Source organism: Triturus cristatus, chromosome 3_1 (genome assembly GCF_964204655.1).
Source record: "Triturus cristatus chromosome 3_1, aTriCri1.1, whole genome shotgun sequence".
NCBI lineage: Eukaryota > Metazoa > Chordata > Amphibia > Caudata > Salamandridae > Triturus > Triturus cristatus.
In genome coordinates this window covers 178,831,522-178,851,615 of record NC_140583.1, presented here as the reverse complement: position 1 = coordinate 178,851,615, position 20,094 = coordinate 178,831,522, and positions in this window count along the sequence as shown.

Sequence of the window (20,094 nt, the reverse complement as noted above, 5' to 3'; positions counted from 1 at the left end):
CACAGGGCTCCTCTCTCTCCCCTCACTTATTTAATTTATACCTCCTCCCCCTGATCCATGCACTAAAAGAAAGGAAAGTCCAAACCTTCAACTACGCAAATGATTTCCAACTAATATTTCCTATCAATGACTCCCCTACCACTGTCCACGAATTCTAGACGACAATGATGTTCATCCGTGACTGGATGAACAGCAACCATCTCAAGTTAAATCCGGACAAAACAGAAGTGATCCTCACGGGAGGCTCATTGAACCCCTAGAGCTTCTGGCCTAAAGAACTGGGACAGCCCCCCGTCCCCTCTACATCTGCGAAAACCTTGGGAGTCATAATCAACAATGACCATGAAAAATCAGATTGGATCTGTGATCTCAACATGCTGCTTTCAACTAAGGAAAATAAGAAAAATCAGCAGGTTCCTTACACAGGAAGCAAAAATATAGGTAGTTCTCGCTATGGTGATATCCCACATCGACTATGCCAACTCACTATACTTTGGCATCCCAGCCTATCTTACCCACCGCCTTCAAATGGTTCAAAACCAGGTGGCCAGGCTGATTTTTCAAGAAAACAGGCGCCAACATATTACCCCTCTTCTGAAGAAGTTATACTGGCTTCCAATAACCCAGAGATGCGCCTTCAAGGTGGGATGCATCATCTTTAAATCCCTGAATAGCAAAAACCCAAAATTAATTAACAGCTTGATCAACAGGTACACTCCAACCCGCAACCTACGATCTGCATATATGCATCTCCTGACCATCCCTTCATTCAGGCTAAAACGCGCTGGGGGGACAAGGCTCACCACCCTAAGCCCAAAATACTGGAACTCCCTGCCTCTTGAGATTAGATCCTGCACAGACCTCATGAGTTTAGTCTAACACCTTCAGAGCAGCGCCGAGAAACCAACCTGGTGTACGTTCGCTCTACAAATAAAGTTTAACATAACATAACATAACAACAAAAGACAAATTGTTGCAAGGAAAGAACTCCATTGTCCCGCGGAAAGTTACCTTCAGGATTGTACTTAGAGCAGGTAGCGTGATCCAGAGTGAATCCAGGGAAAATTACCTCAATAATGTGATGTTGGAAGTAGGGAAACACCTCCTTCTTCTTTTGCCTTCAGGGAAAAAGCATCTTGGAGCAAGCTCTGTCTTGGCAGCTTAATGGTATCTGCGCCATTGATGGTGGAGAGACTTATTAGGAAGATGCCACATGCTGACACCTTTTAACCCTTCTTCCTGAAAATGCTTGAATTGGGATGTCATCTCAGTGCTAATATAGGGACAGTTTAATGCTTTTTATTCATCAACTCTTGATGCAGGAAAATTTAGACTCATGCTTTCTGATCCTCTGCATTTTATTTCTTGAATTAATTGTGTTGCTTATGCTACATTGTCTTAATTGGATACGCAGATTTGGCTTTATGCTCTAGTTTTGAGCTGATTTGATGCCCAGTTATTTTTGGCTTTGTAAAAAAACTACTGACCTTACTTGATTGTCTGTGGTTACTATGTGTCCAAGAGAATTCTTGGTTAATTGATTAGTAGTAATAACAAATGTTTCCTCTCTAAGCTTACATGCTGATAAAAATAACCATTGGATTGTGTGTCTAGAATAGGTGCCGAATTTATGGGCCTGGCACTTTAAGTTGATAGCAGAGTAGGATAGTTAGAACATGAAGCAAGGAGGAAAATCTAACATTCATCTAGAAAAGTGGAACCTAGAACCCGAAAGTCACAAAAAAGAGTCAAATGACCAAGAAGGAAAGTGATGAAATCTGGTGGAGACCCTCGGAATTTGATGGTGTGGTGAGATCAGCGGAGGGCGGAGGAGTGAGCAGTAATAGGGTGTATGTTGTGTGTTAGACTGCTGGAATGATTTGATTGTATGAGAGTCGAGTTAATGTGGTTTTGGGCCGCACCTGGTCCTAGGATTGAGTTTTGAGTTTCAGGTTTCGAAGTCGCCTAAGATCCAGGGACATATTAAAGGTACAGAAGACACTGAGATTGAGATTGTGATTGTCTAACCAAAGAATTGAGGAGTTGCTGTGAGACTTCATCGGCAGTTCCACCTAAAACAGGGACATTTGAATGGGATATATGGGAATCGTTTAATGGACCTTGTGTACAGAGGTGAACTTTACTGATTCGGGTGACCAGCGCAGGACGAGGGTCATCGGTTGTGAAAGTTCTTGAGTAATTGAATTCTATTTATCTTTTAGATGGCAGACAATTACGGATTAAAGATGACTGTGTGAGTGAATGTGTATGGAGAAATTGTGAAGGAGGGTGAGCCACTGCGAGGACTGAAGGTGACATCAGAGTGTGCCGTGCTGCGGTAGGTAAGTTGGTTTAACAGCATGCAGAGATTGGTTGGTGGTCATCAGGAAGTTGTGGTTGGAAAAGCTTGGTCCATCGAACTTTTATTGAACAACCAAGTGTAGTGGAAATCTTTCAATGTTGTAGGGTGTAGCATGATCTTTTCAGGGGTGACCAAGGAGTTGTTACTTGAGTGGGCTAGGAGGAGCCATCCAACGATACTCCAGCACATTATATGGCCACACTATACTTTAGCTTGGCTTTAAAATTGGCATAAGATTACTGAAAAGGAGGGTGAACAGTCATATCCACATTTTGGTTCTTTTCATTTGGATATATTGCACCCGTTTAGGGCAGTAATGTTTGCGCTGCCACCTCTGCCTAGCCCAACACAGACTGAGGCGTTAGAGGCGTGGATGCGTGCAGCACATGCTAAGCAGAGGTAGAAATACGGAGGGAAGATGAGGAAAGCTTTGAGGGCATGCCAGGATGCACAGTGGGACTAGCAGCTTAAGAGATGGTGACTGGATACCATTCTGGGAAAAGGCTGTATCAGTGTTGGTGGGTGATAAGGGGTCATCAGGCCAAAGCAAAAGGACAAATGGAAACAACAGTAGTGACACTGAAGATAGCTTGGTGGATGGGTTGTTAGCTGAGCATCCTCCACCTTATAATCCACAATCAGGGGACAGGGCAATACTCAGCGAGTGCAGGGAATGCGGAAAGTGTGACAACACCTCAAGTGGGTCCTAGTACAGGAGTGGTGAGAAGGATATCCGCAGGAGTAGGGAGACAGGAATGTTCGCCTTAGAAGGTATAGAACAGAACGGAGTCAAGGCTGCTTCATGGTTACCGGAAGCTCTTACAGTACAGGTTACTATTGGTCCTGTTGTTCCTTGTATGACACTAGTTTCTTGGGAAACCTTTGTCAGCAACAGTTTATACAAGCTGAAGAGACTGGATTTTGAGGAGCACGGAGCACAAGTGGGAATTGTCTATCCTTAGTTTCTATGGAATTTAGTACCACTTTATCAGCTACTGCTGATCCTTCAGGAATACACATAGGTTCCAGTACCATACGGTCTATACCTATGGCAAGCACTAGTTCAGACCTACGCATGTGGGAAACGCCAGTGAGGGGTGCAGCTTAGGAAGCAAGTACAAGTCAGGGAGCCTCTGAAAATCAGCATGTCTTCGATGTTGCAGACTTCGAATCCTGGTTGAGACATTATTATAACAGCAAGAAGGTTCAGAGTAGTACATCGAGTCAGGGTACCATCAAAGCTGCAGTGAAGCTAAAGCTCTTAGATGTGGTGAGGTTGAAGGCTGAGGTAGACAAGATCGTAAGGGAGAATCTGCCTTTGGACAGGATTGAAACCTAAGAGCCAGATTACCTGTTATTTGTAGCAAAGGCTGTCACTCGTAGGGTGAGACAAGCACATGAGAAATTGTCAGAGCTAGCTCAGAGGTATGGTGTAGATCTGTCTGTGTTACAGGGCGCTCCACCATCATCTCCTTGTGTTTGCCCTCAGTTGGCAGGGTACACACAGACGTGGGTAACTTGCTCAATTTGTCACTGGATTCAAGCTAGCCTGGCTGATGAGGGGTGTTTCCCCGAAACCAGTCCCAGAGTGCTTGTTTCCAGTCCAGAGAAGACCTAGCTTGGCAGTTCGGGCTGGACTGTTCCCATGAGGAACAAGGTCAAGACTGATTTGCATATGGCTGGGTGTGAACTGGGGTGTCAAAGTGAGCTAAAGAACAATGATGGATTCAACCCAGATCTGTAACTGGGGTGAGTGTCTGAAAAGCTTTGATGCTCCGTACATCATCTCCTTATGTCTCCTTTGTTTGCCCTAAGTTGGCAGGGTAGATCCAGACGTGGGCCTCTTGCTCACTTTGCTACTGAATTCCAACTAGCCTGGCTAATGAGGGGTCTTACCCTGAAACCAGTCCCGGGAGGCTTGTTTCCAGTCCAGGGAAGTCCTTGTTTGGCAGTTTGGGCTGGACTATTCTCATGAGGAACAACGTCAAGACTGATGTGCTAATGGCTGGATCTGTATTGGTGTGGTGACGTGAGCTAAGAACAATGATGGATTCAACCCACATCTGTGACTGGGGGTGAGTGTCTGAAAAGTTGCAGCGCTCTGTCCATCATCTCCTTGTGTTTACAGGGAAATTATAGGGTTAACTACAGTGACCAGGAGCTGGCGGAAAAGAGAGTGACTGGATTGAAAACACACATCCGAGAGTTGATAATAGGAATAAAGGCCTGCCAATGCTAAATAAGTGGGAGGAAAGATGTTCGATGAAGGTGACAGAGGAAACACCGCCTCTAGGAGGGGGAACACAGGGAGTCAAGGCATATCAGTTATGGGAGGTGCCTACCTGAGTATATGTGCATGTTCCCTGGAGTAGGGGTGACCTTGCTGCATTCCCAGGTCAAGGGAGAAACCTGCTGAATGGAATAAGCAAGTTGATTGCTTTGTTAAGATCTTGAAGGTGTTGTGGATTGACGTAAATATCTTGTTCGAAATTGTGGTTCCTAGTGATCTGTGGCCTGCTCCTAAAATAGCTATTGAAAGGTCTGCTGCCAATCTAGAGAGGGATTCAGTAACTCATGGTCCTTCACCTTTAGTTATGAAAAAGTATGATCAGGTGATCACATAGTTGCAGTCCAAAATAGCCCTTAAACACATCGATTGGGTTAAGATCGATCGGACGACCTAGGAGCCTAAAGAGACAGTGCAACATGCTTATTACAAGAGGCTGTTACAAGCCTTTAAGACGTACAGTGGGCTGGACACACTTGACCCTAAAGGTATGGGATGATTCCAATCAAAGTTTGTGACAGGGTTGAGGCCAAAAGTTAGCCTCATGATGCAGCAACACTTACTCTTCTGGCAAAATAAGTTTGTGGGTGAAATTCTGCGGTATGCCAGATATTGTAGTGACGAGGTGGATACCAAACATAGGAGGATAAAGGAGAAGTTGATGCTGGTGCAAATTAAGAGTGGGCGGAAAAAACTCTGTGGACCTACGCTTCTCTCCCTCGCACTCGCAAGATGTACAACGTAGGAGAGCGGACAGGCAGGGGAGGCAGCCGAAACACAGGTAAGTGCCTTCTTTTATCATTTTTAAAGAATTTGGGATGTGGAAGGGAGTGGCTAACTCCACTCCATCATGGAGACAGAGTTTTGCCTACCTCTGCGTTCGCAACAGAGCGCTGAGTAGGCAAATCTCCGCAAACTCCGCTGGCGGGGCAGAGTTACCCGCCAATGGTTAGTTCAAATGTGAAATGCACAGAATTGAGAGCAGGTACAGGCAACAGGGGGAACAGTAGTTTGAAATCGAGGGATTTCCCAGGAGGTGTCCAAGTTTCATCAGGACAGGGAAGAGGAAGAGGTGTCCCCATAGATCCCAAGACAGGAATAGATGTTGCGACCCTGAAAAAGACCACTGCTTGTCATTTTTGTCACAAAATCGGGCATTGGGAGCGCGAGTGTCGTCCTAATCCTACAATACAAGTGCAAGAGGGAGAACTTCTGCAGGTGGCAGATGGATTAAATCAGTTACCAACTGTGACGAGGCCAAGATCTTAAAATTCTGGAGAGAATCAGAATCAGTTAGTGCAAGTCCCCCAACCTCCAAGAATTTCACAGGGCAATAGGACGTACCATCAGATGAGCTTAATAGAAACGCAGGATGGATTGGATCAGGACCCGTCTTATGATGGTGCCTGAGGGGAGAAGAAGAATGTACACTTGGCGCAGTCTTAGAGGTAGACCAGAGTGGACCATATATAGTAGTAGACGTGGACGGCCATCCCATTACATTCTTGATTAATGCTGGTGCTACCCATTCTAGTGTGAAATCTGTAGTAGTCCCAAACCTAACCATCTCAGGGAAATTGATCCAAGTTGTAGGTGTTTCTAACAAGAGAATGACAAACCCATTGACAGAAGCGGTGATGGTTAAAATTGGAACTTTCCAGGATCACCATCAGTTTGAGGAGTGTGATTCGAGTCCAGCCTGTTTGCTAGGACGTAATCCTTTGTGCAAATTGAATTGTACAATATATTGCACGCCAGCAGGAATCAAATTGCAGACTAACGATGAAGACATAGCCTTCAAATTGGCAAATCAGAACCATTACACAGGCATGTTTCCATTACTGATAGTGGAAGACATGATGCTGGATTTGAGAGACACTGTCTCTCAAACGGAATGGACCTTCTCTGGGGAGGAAATCAAACTGATTTGAAGAGTCAAGCCAGTCAGCATACAGTTCAAACCAAATGCAGAATTCCAGAGAATGGCTTAGTACAACCTGATCCCAGAAACGGAGGCATGGTTTACACCTGTAATTGAGTTCATGATCACGCTTGCCATTCTAAAGGAGATCATGAGAAGTCCGTGCAATTCGCCCATCATGGGATTACAGAAACTGAGCGGTAAATATTGCATCGTTCAGGACATTAGAAAAGTGAATAAGATCAAGATTCCATGTTGCCCTGTTGTACAGAATCCATTTGTGATCCTATTTCAGATTCATTATGCGGCTGAATGGTTCACCGTGATTGACCACTGTCAGGCCTTTTTCACTATTCCATTGCATGAGGAAAGGCAATTTTTATCTGCTTTCTCTCCGGAGAATCGTATCTTAACGTGGTGTCGTATCCTTCAAGGGTACACTGAAAGTTCCTCTATTTTCAAACAGGTCTTGACTAAGAACCTTGAGTGCTTGATTCTTCCCTGAAACTCAGTGCTAGTCCAATACATTGATGACCTCCTTATTGCATCAGAAACACAGGAGGCTTGTAAGGACAATACTACCGCCTTACTGGACCAAACTGGCTGAGCATGGGCATGAGGTGTGTCTGAGTAAACTTCAGTACTATCCGAACAAAATGCACTGCGTGGGTCATCGAATCGAAAAAAAGGTGTCACCAGAACGAGTGGAGGTGATCATGAAATTGAATTCTCCTACTACTCTGAAAGAGGTCAGGATGTTTTTGCCAACATTGGATTTCAAATTTCTCTTTGATGGTAAAGCCTTTGCAGGTGCTGACCCACAAGGATGTGTGTGATCTGGTAATCTAGGATAACAACTGTTTGTTTGCTTTCCTGGAGTTGAGAGAGCGCCTCTGTTGCGCTACGGCTTTAAGAATGCCTGATTACAACAAAGCATTCTCATTATTCTGTCAAGAGCGGGAGGGTTGTGCTCTTTCTGTACTCACTCAGACTCATGGAGGTGCTGTATACCAGTGGCTATTTCTCAGCTACAGTAGATCCTATAGCTTCAGCAGTGCCCGGATGTCTCAAATACGTTGCTGCAAGGGGTGTCAGTATTGAACGATGTGAGGGCATTATGATGGGTCATCCACTTACTGTATATGTATTGTATTCAGTTGAACTCCTGATGACGAAGACCAAGACACAGCATTTGAAAAACAACAGGTTGACAAGATATGAGCAGCTGTTGCTTGCTGCAGTGAACATGACTCTGAAGCATTGCTCTGTGTTGAATCCTGTTACCTTGTTACCTTTTCCAAATGCTAATAGGGAAGAACATTACTGTCTGGATGTTACTGAGCTTTGCACCAAGCCAAGACCTGACATTGTCGATGAACAATTGTCTGATTCCAATCAATTCCTCTTTGTTGATGCTTTGTGTCTAAGAGACAATGAGGGTAATCTGAGAGCAGCATTTACTGTCTGTACCATCTCTGGAGTGGTGGAAGCTACTTGCTTACAGGGAGTACACTCCGTGCAAGAGGAAGAAATCATTGTTTTGACCCGTGCATGTCTTGTCTCTGAGCAGATACGAGTCACCATCTATACCGATAGTACGGTTTTGGTGTGGTTTATGACTCCGGACAGCTGTGGTTGGAGAGAAGGTTCCAAACATCATCAGGCTCTCCCATTAAAAACGGAGAATATGTCAGACAACGGCTGAAATATTGGCTGTTGTTAAGTGCGCAGCCCATGGTACAGGAGACAATTTTGTTACCACCGGGAACATGTATGCCGATGAAGTTGCTCGCTTTTGTGCAACACTCAATGGAGAATATGTTGGCGAGAGTACAGAGAAGGCAGAACTCAGCATGATGCTAGATGTTGCAGATACATGGGATGAAGTCAGGCGTTTGCAAATGGAGGCCACAGATCAGGAACAAGCTGGTTGGATCAGAGCAAGTTGTGAGAAAATTCCATATGGGTTTCGGCTGATGATAGGGCAGTGTTACCTGATTGTCAGGTAAGCCCAATGGCAAGGCAAATTCATGGAGCAGCTCACAGAGGAAGGGATACAATGGTGAGAGTTTTCAGGCAGACTTGGTTCAATTTGAGGTTTTGCGTGATTGCAAAAGCAGTGTGCCATTGATGTGTCATGTGACAGCAAATGAATGTGGGTAAGAAGACTGTTGTCACTCTGAGTCACATTGGTAGATCAGAGAGTCCCTTCAATAGGATCCAAATGGACTTTGTTGAAAAGCCTGTGTGTATTGGGTTGACGTACATCTTGGTTATTGTGTTCATTGTTTTCAGGTGGGTGGAAGCTTATGTAACTAGAAGGTGTGATACTTTCACAGTAACAAGGTTATTGTTGAGGGAACTCATTCTTAGATTCGGATTACCTACTACATTGGAGTCGGAGAGAGGAATGCAACTCCATAGTGAAGTCATGAAATTACTGTGTACCGCCTTGAGTGTCGATCAAAGACTGCATTGTAGTTACAGGCCAGAGGCATCTGAACATAGTGGAGCAAATTAACGGGACCTTAAAGGCGGGACAGGCTAAAGCATGTGTTTCATCATCTATGAAATGGACCAATGTGTTGCCCTTGATTCTAACGAGCTTGCGCAGCATTCCTGACAGGAGAACTGGGTTATCGCTGCATGAAATCTTGATGGGAAGGGCTATGTGCTTACCTGCTGTGCCTGCAACTGCATTGATTAATATCACAGATGAATTGATCCTCTACTACTGTAAAGGGCTGGCTGATGTGGTTCGTTCTGCTTCTCATCAGGTTGAAACGACAACTGTACCAACTTTGAAAGACCTCTGCCACATCCTGAGCCCAGGTGATTGGGTGCTCATTTGAAAGCATGTGAGAAAAAACTGTCTCGACTCTCAGTGGCGTGGTCCATACCAGGTTATACTGGTGACCAATACTGCTGTGAAGTGTGGAGGAGTACCAAACTGAGTCACCGGTCCCTCCGATGAAACAGCTACTCTCCCGGAAGTAGTTCCAGCCTTGGCCGATGGGTCACCGGAGGTGGCAAGCAAAGCTGTGGAGGTTCCTAAAGAAGCTGGATACCCACTAGATCAGGCTGAGCTACAGAAGACCATGATTTATACTGTGGTAGACAGTAACATTAGGAATGGTATAGAGTCTGATTCACCAGAAGAGACTGGTTTGGAAATAGGTTATGTGCAGTCAAGGAAGAAAAATACCACAGATGAAACATGGCCTGTGAGACAGGAAAGAACTAGTGATTTGCCTCTGAAAGAGAACTTGCATCAATAAGGGAATTTTCTGAGACTGACCTGAGTGAGTCCGAGCAAGCCCCAGGAAGTGCAAGGAGGTCCAGAAGGGCAAGAGTGTTTTGCCGCAGATATTATTCTCCCAAGTGGACTTATCTGGTTACAAAGGATGGGGTGAGCGAGGTCCAAGTTTTCAAAACTGATTGTCAAGATCTTGCTGAGAGTTCCTGGAATTGAGGCTAATGCACTTCTGTTATTGACTGTGCCCACCAAAGTTGAGTGGTTTACAGACTCTGATTCTAGAAGACATTGAATTTCCAAGCTTCGGAGCGCCACAATCTCCTCAGGAGTCATAAAAGGAATAATGTACTGTTTTACAGTCCATATCTTTAATAGTGCATGATCTGCTGAAACCCATAGTATCACATTGAAAAGGACATGTACATCTGTCAGCTTATGTTGAAGCGTCAGGCAGCCTGGATGTGTCGCAATCAGGGTTTAGGCCTAAACATAGCACTGAGACAGCCCTGGTGGCTGTCACAGACAACATCAGGCTAGGACTAGATAGAGGGCAATCCACTCTACTGGAGTTATTAGATCTCTCAGCAGCATTCGACACGGTCGACCACCACATTTTTCTCAGGAGACTAGAGGAATCTGGAATAGAGGGAGAGGCTCTGCGGTGGATGACTAGTATCTTCTCTGATCGTTCCCAAACAGTTAACCTGGGACCTTATCGATCTAAGACCAAAAAGCTGACCAAGGGCTCTTGCCTGAGCCCCACCCTATTTAATATCAATGTTGCTCCTTTGGCCGATCTTCTAAGGAAACATGGGTTCATGCCAATATCATATGCGGATGATACCCAGCTTACCTTCTCTTTTGACAAATCCTCAGCGACGGCCCAGACCACCTTCTCTTCCGGCATGTTAGCAATATCTCAGTGGATGAGTAACAACTTTCTACAATGTAATGCTGGGAAGACTGATATTATGCTCTTTAGAGAGTGTCCCTCCTGCCCCAAAGACATCAGTAAAAACTTAGGGGTTCGGATGGAGTAGACCTTGAACATGAAGGAGCAGGTGGCCCACACGGTGAGCTCCTGCTTTCATGTGTTGAGTCTGCTGAGATGAGTATTTCCTTTTCTTCCAGACTCTTCACGGAAGACTCCTATTCAGATGCCAGTCCTGAGTCAACTTGACTACTGTAATGCCCTGCTGGTCTTGGCTAACAAGGTCTCGCTAGACCGTTTACAGGTAGTCCAAAATACAGCGGCTCGGCTGGTATTAAACGCCCCTTACAGATCACCCTTGATTCTGCTGCTTCAACAGCTGCACTGGCTTCCGGTGCGCAAACCAATAAAATTCAAGGTTTGCTGCATCGTGCATAAGGCAGTGTTTGGTAATGGTCCAGCCTACATTCTGGAGACATTTAACCAATACACTCCCCTTAGGAATCTGCGATCTGGTTCCAAATCCCTCCTTAAAGTTCCCCGGATCTACAAGTCAAGGACAAGTGGGAAAGCTTTCTCGTATCTCGCCCCCCAGAACTGGAATTGGCTACCTATTACACTGAGGCAATGTCCGGATCATCTTCAGTTCAGAAAGTCCCTGAAAACGCTTCTGTTCTAGACTCCTTCTATAGCGCCAGCATTCTCACATCTGTCCACAAGCACAGAGATACCCTTTCGGGGGTGATTCAGGCGCTATATAAACTTTATTACTAATAATAATAATAATGTACAGTCTGATCTTGGTGAAAAGTAGAGGTGTTCTCACAAACATGGGTGGTGGTGTCCATCTATAACACATCACAATGACAGCTACTCTGGTGTCTTCATCAGTAACTCAACAAAGACCTGTGTTATTTGTGACTCACATGCGCCTTCCGGCCTGGTCACCCCCACGCTCCTGTGCCTGTGCCTGCTCCCGCAGCCCCAGCCTCCCGAGGGCCGCCGAGCCCACACCAGCCTCCCGCAGCCCCAGCCACCCGAGGGCCGCCAAGCCCGCTCCAGCTTCCCGCCGCCCCAGCCCGTGGCCCCGCCCCCCCGCCAGCCGATTGGCTTGCGCTTCCGCCTCCCCGCAGACCCTCCCGACCGGCTCCCTTCTTAAGGGGAGCCTGAGCAGAACCAGGTAGTGACCACTGCACCTTCCGGCCTGGTCACCCCCACGCTCCTGTGCCTGTGCCTGCTCCCGCAGCCCCAGCCTCCCGAGGGCCGCCGAGCCCACACCAGCCTCCCGCAGCCCCAGCCACCCGAGGGCCACCAAGCCCGCTCCAGCTTTCCCGCCGCCCCAGCCCGTGGCCCCACCCCCCCGCCAGCCGATTAGCTCGCGCTCCCGCCTCCCCGCAGACCTTCCCGACCGGCTCCCTTCTTATGACGTCCCCAGAGCGACCGCGCAGCGGACGCGCGCAGCGGGAGCACCGATTGAGCGCCGAAGGTGCGCCTAAGGTAAGCCCGTCTACGCCCGTCCGCGCCTGGACCGCGCCCAGCGCCAGGACCCCTGGCCCCCGCAACCCCAGCCCACCCGCCGGACGTACGACGCCGCCACCCTCAATGCACTCAACGCCGGCTGAAGCCCAGGATGCTACCGAGCCACCCCGAGACGCACCCACGGACCCTTCTGCTGCAACTCCTGCAAGTTCACCTGCATCCGGACCTGCACTACTCCAGCACCAACCAAGACCAAGACGAGCAACAGCAGCAGCCACCTGAAATGCATCCTGCTCAACACCCGCTCCGTCCACAGACACGCCGTCGAGCTCTGGAACCTGCTCGACACCACAGCCCCAGACGTCGCCTTCCTCACGGAAACCTGGATGAACGCCTCCTCAACGCCCGACATTGCCATCGCCATCCCAGACGGCTACAAGATCATCCAAAGGGACCGCATCAACCACACCGGAGGAGGCCTCGCCATCATCCACAGGAATACCATCCGCATCACGACCAACACCGACGACACCCTCGCTCCCGCTGAGCACCTGCACTTCCAGGTCCACATCAACCCCAAGACCACCCTCAGAGGCACCCTCATCTACAGACCCCCGGGACCACGCACACAATTCAGCGAAGACATTGCCGACTTCATCAGCCCGCACGCCCTCCCCTCCGCTGACTACATCCTCCTCGGGGACCTCAACTTCCACCTGGAGAACAACAACGACCGCAACACCACCACCCTGCTGGACAACCTCGCCAACCTCGGACTCAAGCAGCTGGTCACCACCCCCACCCACTACGCCGGACACACACTCGACCCCGTCTTCTCATCCAGCAAGGACATCGCCTTCAGCCACGCCACCGGAATCCACTGGACGGACCACAGCTGCGTCCACTTCAGCTTCAGAAGGACCACGATCCACCACCACCAGCAACAGGTTGCACGCAGAAGCTGGAACAAGATCACAGCCGACCAGCTCGCGACCGCCCTGAGCAAGAACCCACCCACCAGCGCAACGAACCCCAGCCAAGCGGCCACCAACCTCACGAAGTGGATCAGCGACTGCGCAGACAACCTCGCCTCTCTGAAGACCCCGACTAGCAGACCCGGTAGCAAGAAAGCCCCATGGTTCACTGACGAACTCAAGAGCTCCAAGAAGAACTGCCGAGCCCTCGAGAGAACCTGGCGCAGAGACCCAACACCGGACAACATGACTGCCCTCAAGCTCGCCACCCGAAAACACCACCAACTCATCCACGCCACCAAGAAAACCGCATTCAAGGAACGACTGGACAACAACGCACACAACAGCAAGGAACTCTTCAACATCGTCAAAGAGCTCTCCAACCCCAACGCCGGTAACAACGACATCACCCCTTCACAAGACCTCTGCAAGTCCCTCGCCTCCTACTTCCACAACAAGATCGCGGACATACACAACAGCTTCAGCACTCAACCGACGCACGCCACGACCGAACCACCGCCCCCCACCACCACCCTCCGCGCCTGGACCCCGATCAGCACCGAAGACACCGTCCGCACGATGAACTCCATCCACTCCGGATCTCCTACCCACCCCTGCCCTCACCACGTCTTCAACAAGGCCGACGCTGTCATCGCACCCCACCTGCGGGGCATCATCAATACCTCCTTCGACACCGCTACCTTCCCGGAGAGCTGGAAGCATGCCGAACTCAGCGCTCTACTAAAGAAGCCATCAGCCGACCCCAGCGACCTCAGGAACTACCGCCCCATCTCGCTGCTCCCGTTTCCTGCAAAAGTCATCGAGAAGACCGTCAACAAGCAGCTGGCCGCCTTCCTCGAGACGAACGGATCCCTCGACCTCTCGCAGTCTGGCTTCTGGGCCAACCACAGCACCGAGACCGCCCTGATCGCAGCCACCGATGACATCCGAGCTCTGCTTGACAACGGAGAAACAGCGGCCCTCATCCTCCTGGACCTCTCCGCGGCCTTCGACACTGTCTGCCACCGTACACTAGTGCAGCGACTCAGCAACGTCGGAATCCAGGAGAAGGCACTGGAGTGGATCATCTCCTTCCTCGCCGGAAGGACACAGAGAGTCCGCCTCCCCCCGTTCAGATCTGAAGCCACCGAAGTCATCTGCGGCGTTACTCAAGGCTCCTCGCTCAGTCCAACCCTCTTCAATGTGTACATGAGCCCCCTCGCAGACATCGCACGCCAGCACAACCTCAACATCATCTCCTACGCCGACGACACCCAGCTGATTCTCTCCCTCACCAACGACCCCGCCACCGCCAGGGCCAACCTCCACGAAGGGATGAAAGAGGTAGCCGAATGGATGAAGAACAGCCGCCTGAAACTGAACTCGGACAAGACGGAAGTCCTCATCCTGGGATCCTCACCCTCCGCCTGGGACGACTCCTGGTGGCCCCCCGCCCTAGGCAGCGCACCCAAACCAACAGACCACGCACGCAACCTGGGCTTCATCCTGGACTCCACCCTCTCCATGACCAGACAAGTCAACGCAGTCTCCTCGTCGTGCTTCAACATCCTGCGCATGCTACGAAAGATCTTCCGGTGGATCCCCACCGAGACCAGGAAGACGGTCACCCAGGCCCTCGTCACCAGCCGTCTGGACTACGGCAACTCCCTCTATGCCGGAACCACCGCCAAACTCCAGAAAAGACTTTAGCGGATCCAGAACGCCTCAGCACGACTCATCCTGGACATCCCCCGTCGCAGCCACATCTCCGGACACCTGAGAGACCTGCACTGGCTCCCGGTCACCAAGAGAATCACCTTCCGTCTCCTCACCCACGCACACAAAGCCCTACACAACCAAGGCCCAGGATACCTCAACAGCCGCCTCAACTTCTACGCTCCCAAACGCCAGCTTCGACCGACCGGCCACGCCCTCGCCACCGTCCCCCGCATCCGAAGAGCCACCACAGGGGGACGGTCCTTCTCCTTCCTCGCCGCCAGGACGTGGAACTCCCTCCCGACCCACCTCCGCCTGACCCAGGACCACCTCGCCTTCAGGAAGCAACTCAAGACCTGGCTGTTCGAGCAGTAGCGGACCCCCCTCCCCTAGCGCATTGAGACCCTCTGGGTGAGTAGTGCGCTATATAAATGCTTTGATTGATTGATTGATTGACATCATCTGATAATGGACTTCGAATTGCTCTTATTTACGAGAGTCTATTGGTAATTGTTGTCATTTCATCGTATGGACTATGAATACAATTGTTCTGAGGCTCAGAGCATTGAATTACCCTAAGGTCCCATGAACACATTTTTTTTGTGGCGCTTTATCCACAGACAGTCCGTTTGTTGTTTATTTTTAGTATTGTATTTTTAGTATTGGCTGCTTTAACTTTAACTACAATGTCTCTATGAATTCTGTCCTTTTTGATAAGGGCTAGTCTAGTCTCAAAACACTGACAGGCAAGCAACGGATGAATTTTATTTTGCATATTGTGGGAAAGTATGATCTGCTTTTTATGGTTACCCCCACTTCTTGCTTGATGTAACACTGTTCTTCAATTGTCTGACTGGAATCCTGCTAATCAGGACCCCAGTCTATCTGCTTTCTCCCTAAACTGTTATGTTATGTACTTAGGTACACTCCCGATTGGATACTGGGGTACCCTTGTCAGTCCCTAGTAAATGGTACACATGCACCCATGGCATAGGTATCCCTGAGGTCTCCCATGGGCTGAAGCATGTATTATGCCACCCATGAGAGGCCATGCAAATTGAAACTACAGGCCTTCCATTGCAGCCTGTGTAAGTTGGTGCATGCACCACTTTCCTAAGATATAAGTTTACTATATCTAAGGGTAACTGCACTTAAAACCTATAAGTCACCCCTATAGCAGTCCTTTATAATCCTGAGGGCAGGGTGCTTGGGTCTAAGTGAGAGGGTGCCCCTCTATGAGCAGGACACCCCTGCAGGTTGTCAGTGAAGCAGCCATATACTACTATAGAGGGGCATTATGTGACAGTGTGATGATCAACTCTAAAATGGCTGAAACAAACCCGATTGTGTTTGGTGTCAAACATGTTGGACTCATACCCCCAAACTGGTAACCGGTGTTGGAGGTATGATTCCACCCCTCGGGAGTGTCCTTCATGGGGTCCCTGGTTTTCCTGGTACCAGCCTTTTAGCTCCTGACAACACAAAATGGTTGCTGGCGACCAGAGACACGTTTCTGTTCTACTGCTGCTATGCCAAGCTCAAGCAGGGGAAGGCAGAACGATAGGCATCCTGTTACAGGGAGGTGTGATCACCTCCCAGAAAGGATTTAGTGTATTAAGGCTGGGTGGGTGCGCTTACCAGCGACTGGAAGTCTGCATGAGGAGCACATTTGGTGTCCCTGTGCATAGTCCAGTTCAAACCAGTCCTGGAAGCCGTTGGCTCCCGCTCTGGTGCGAAACTAAACTGGACAAAGGACTTGGAAGTAACCTCCCCAGTCCAGACCCTCCCCTGGGAGGGTCCCCTCAATCTTGCCAACCCTCTCCCGTGGGCACTTAAGGGCTTTCCTGGCTCTAGGACCCTAGAATTGTCGTGGACAAGATTCAGAACTGAAAAGACTGCACTTCAACTGTCTGGTCACTCTGAACTTCATTGGACTTTGTTTGGGCCAGACTTCCTCTCCCTCTCATTCTGCTGCATCGTTTGTGCTTGTGCACCATACAGGATCCGTGTAGGACCCCTGGAGCATCTAAGACACCTGAAGATAATCTCCCTTGGAGTGAAGGACTCACTCCCCTGCATTTGCAGGCACTGCAACACTGCTGACCAATCTGCTGATCCCTAGCTTCTACAGACTCCGAAGGGTCCAGCAACACAGAAGGTGGGTTTCTACATCCCTCGAGGCCCGAGCTGCCCACTCACAGAGTTTGAGGCCAGTCTCCCTCGTGGGGGTTGCAATACTCGAACCCCTGTGCACCGCACGTATTTCCAAGAGCATGTGCTTGTTGGCAATTCCTTAACAAGTGCATTGGGCTCCGAGTAGCCCCAACCTCTAGTGACTTTTTCCACAAAGATTTTCAACCACCTCACACCGATTGCTCTGTGGCCTGTTGTTTTGTGAAGCTGCTCAAGGTCCTCTCACGACTCCTGTGCCTCCGGCCTGTGGGTCCAACTGAGGGTCACCTTACCTTTTCCTGGGCTCCCCTGGTTGCTACAGGCTTGCACCGACTCCCCTGGCTGTGATGAGTCTCCTAGACCTTGCTGGTCCGAACCGTACTCTTCCTTGACCTTCTGCCTGGGTTACTGTTGCCAAGGTGTGTTGGTACTCCTGCCAGACACCGACCCCTCAGCACTCAACATAGTTCGTGGGAGAGCTCGCATTAGGCTCCTGGTCATCCTCAACGTTGCCTGGTCCCCCAGCTGCAGAGTCATGGTCACCGTCAACTATCCAGAAGCACCTGACATAGGTCGGCATTTGTCTACCGAGACCCTGATCACTCTGAAGTGACCCAGACTCTGTCCCCCCCGCTTTCAGGTACTCCTCGACAGGAGTCCACATTTGGATTCCAACGGACATTCTTCTCCCTTCCAGCAGCGGCACTTTCTCAAAGTCCTCCATTCAGTTCGACGGCGGTTTCCGACGCCACTTCACACCTATGCACCCGGCTTCACTGGGATTGGTAACAGGTACTTTGGTATCCACGGGTGGGGTGGCTCTCCAACCTTCTGTCTTCCACGGGGTTTCTTCGAAGTCCACTGGGAAGAGTCCTTATTCTCTAAGGGCCAGATGCACGACCATTTATTTTTGCAACTCAAAAATTGCGAGTCGCAATATGCCAGTCTCAAAAGCAAATGTACAACAGTGTTGGAGACACTGTTAATAATTCCCAATAGGGTCGCAAAAAGTGAGGCTCATGAATATTAATGAGCCACTCACAATTTGCGACCCCGTTGGGAATGGCTGGCCCTCCCAGGGATGGTGGCCTGCTGGGCTCAGCAGACCCCCTTGTCTGAGACTGCTTTTAAAAAAAGCAGCTTCTTTTTAAATGCAGTGCTTTTTACTTAAATGAAAATGGGAGGCATTAAAAAAAAATATGAAAAGTTTTCGTTTCATTTTTTAAGGGCAGGCAGTGGACCTTAGACAGGTGCTCGGCGCTACTTTGCACTCACTTGGGCTGATTATGTAAGAGAGGTTAGAGAACTTAAGTTAGGTAATGCTAGAGAGACTCCTTTCCTTTGCCCTGTCACTAAGATAGTGGTGGTAGGTAGTTATTATAGTTAGTTACTTAGTATTAGTTGTTAATTTTTTAGCGGTCCACGTGACGCGTCCTCCATCACATTCAGCTGTCTCCAGTCCTTAGTATAACCTTTTGTAGTTTGTTAATGAGTGAGTAATATAGCAACTCATCAGCACATCAGCAGCAACTAACCAACAATTTGGTGTATGCAATATGCATGCGTCCATCTATGCATGTTTGAGGACTAAAATAAATGGAAATCCAGACTTAGTGAACAATTGGCCAGTCAAAGGGGGTTGATTCATTGATGATTGTGAATGAGATCAGAACTTTGAAGAAGCAAATATAATTTTTGTTAATTCATTCCAATGTCTTTGGAATAGGCCGGCTAGGTGGTACCTAGGTTTAGAATTCTGGAATCGGAATGGAACACTGGATTCATAAATAAAATAACTAGATGGTCTGCAATCACAATACTACTAGTCGATCAGATTAGATAGGTACATTTTCATTGCAATTGTCGTTTCGTTAGAGCGTTTTAAAAAATATTTTATTTGTTTCACACCAATCAATTTTTGTCTCTTTATTTTATCTTACATGATCAGCATCCAGGGGCAGAAAGATGACGGGGTCTGAGGCGGGAGATGGAGATGCCTCTCAGGGCCAGAATCGCTTCTCAAAGGGCTCTACTGCTGGCCCCAGTAAGTCCTCCTGTTGTTAATATTAATAATTATATTTCCCTAACTTTTACTACACCTTATTTTTTACGAACTATTATTTCTGTTTCCTAATTCTATTTTTACCAAATCTTCTTAGATCTATCTGTTTCTAAATTCTTTTTATCCCTGCATTACCTACCTACTTAGTTATTATATTTCTAGTGTCTGTTTCTTTGTTTTTTTACATCAATCTGACTGCCTCTGACTCTTTACTACTATTAGTCTGTCTGCCCAGTTAGCCACTCTTTTTCTTTTAAAAAAGTTTTAAAACTCAGATTTACCAATAGCTCTAGCCACTGTGTCCAGTCCTTTGGGTTGTCCTCTTCTTGAGAGGCTTTTCAAAAATTGCCACCAAAAAAATGCCCAACCAGATATTTTACTATTTTTGATAGGATAGGACATCCTACTATCTACTCTACTCTAGACCACTACCCAATTTGTACTAGTTATGTGTGTGGTGTATGTATGTATTGTATTTTCAATATTCCTAGTGAAAACAATAAATAGGGGGAGGCATTTATGGCATCTATAAAATGTGTAATGTTTTTTCAAGGTGTACCCACCACCAGTGCTGGGGCCAGCGGCGCGGCAGGCGATGCCAGCCAGGAGGGAGCAGATGCAGCAGCTGCTGCAGTGGTGGGTGAGCCAGCAGCAGTGGCCAGAGGTGGTAAGTTATATTCCTTAGTCATTGACAATACACACTTGCTGCAAGGGTGTACACTGTACTGTTGAGAGAGACTAAGTTGGTGTGAACAACGGTTGAAGAAGACACCCTTTCCTTAGCATTAGCAATAGCATTAGCGGTGGGAGTTGAGTAACTAATAGCCTCTTCTATCTGACTTCAACTCAGCTAGTAAAGTTTTATGAAGAAGACTAAGAGTCAGATGACCTTGATGGATGGGTTGAACAAAAAGGGAAAGAAGGGGGAGAGGAG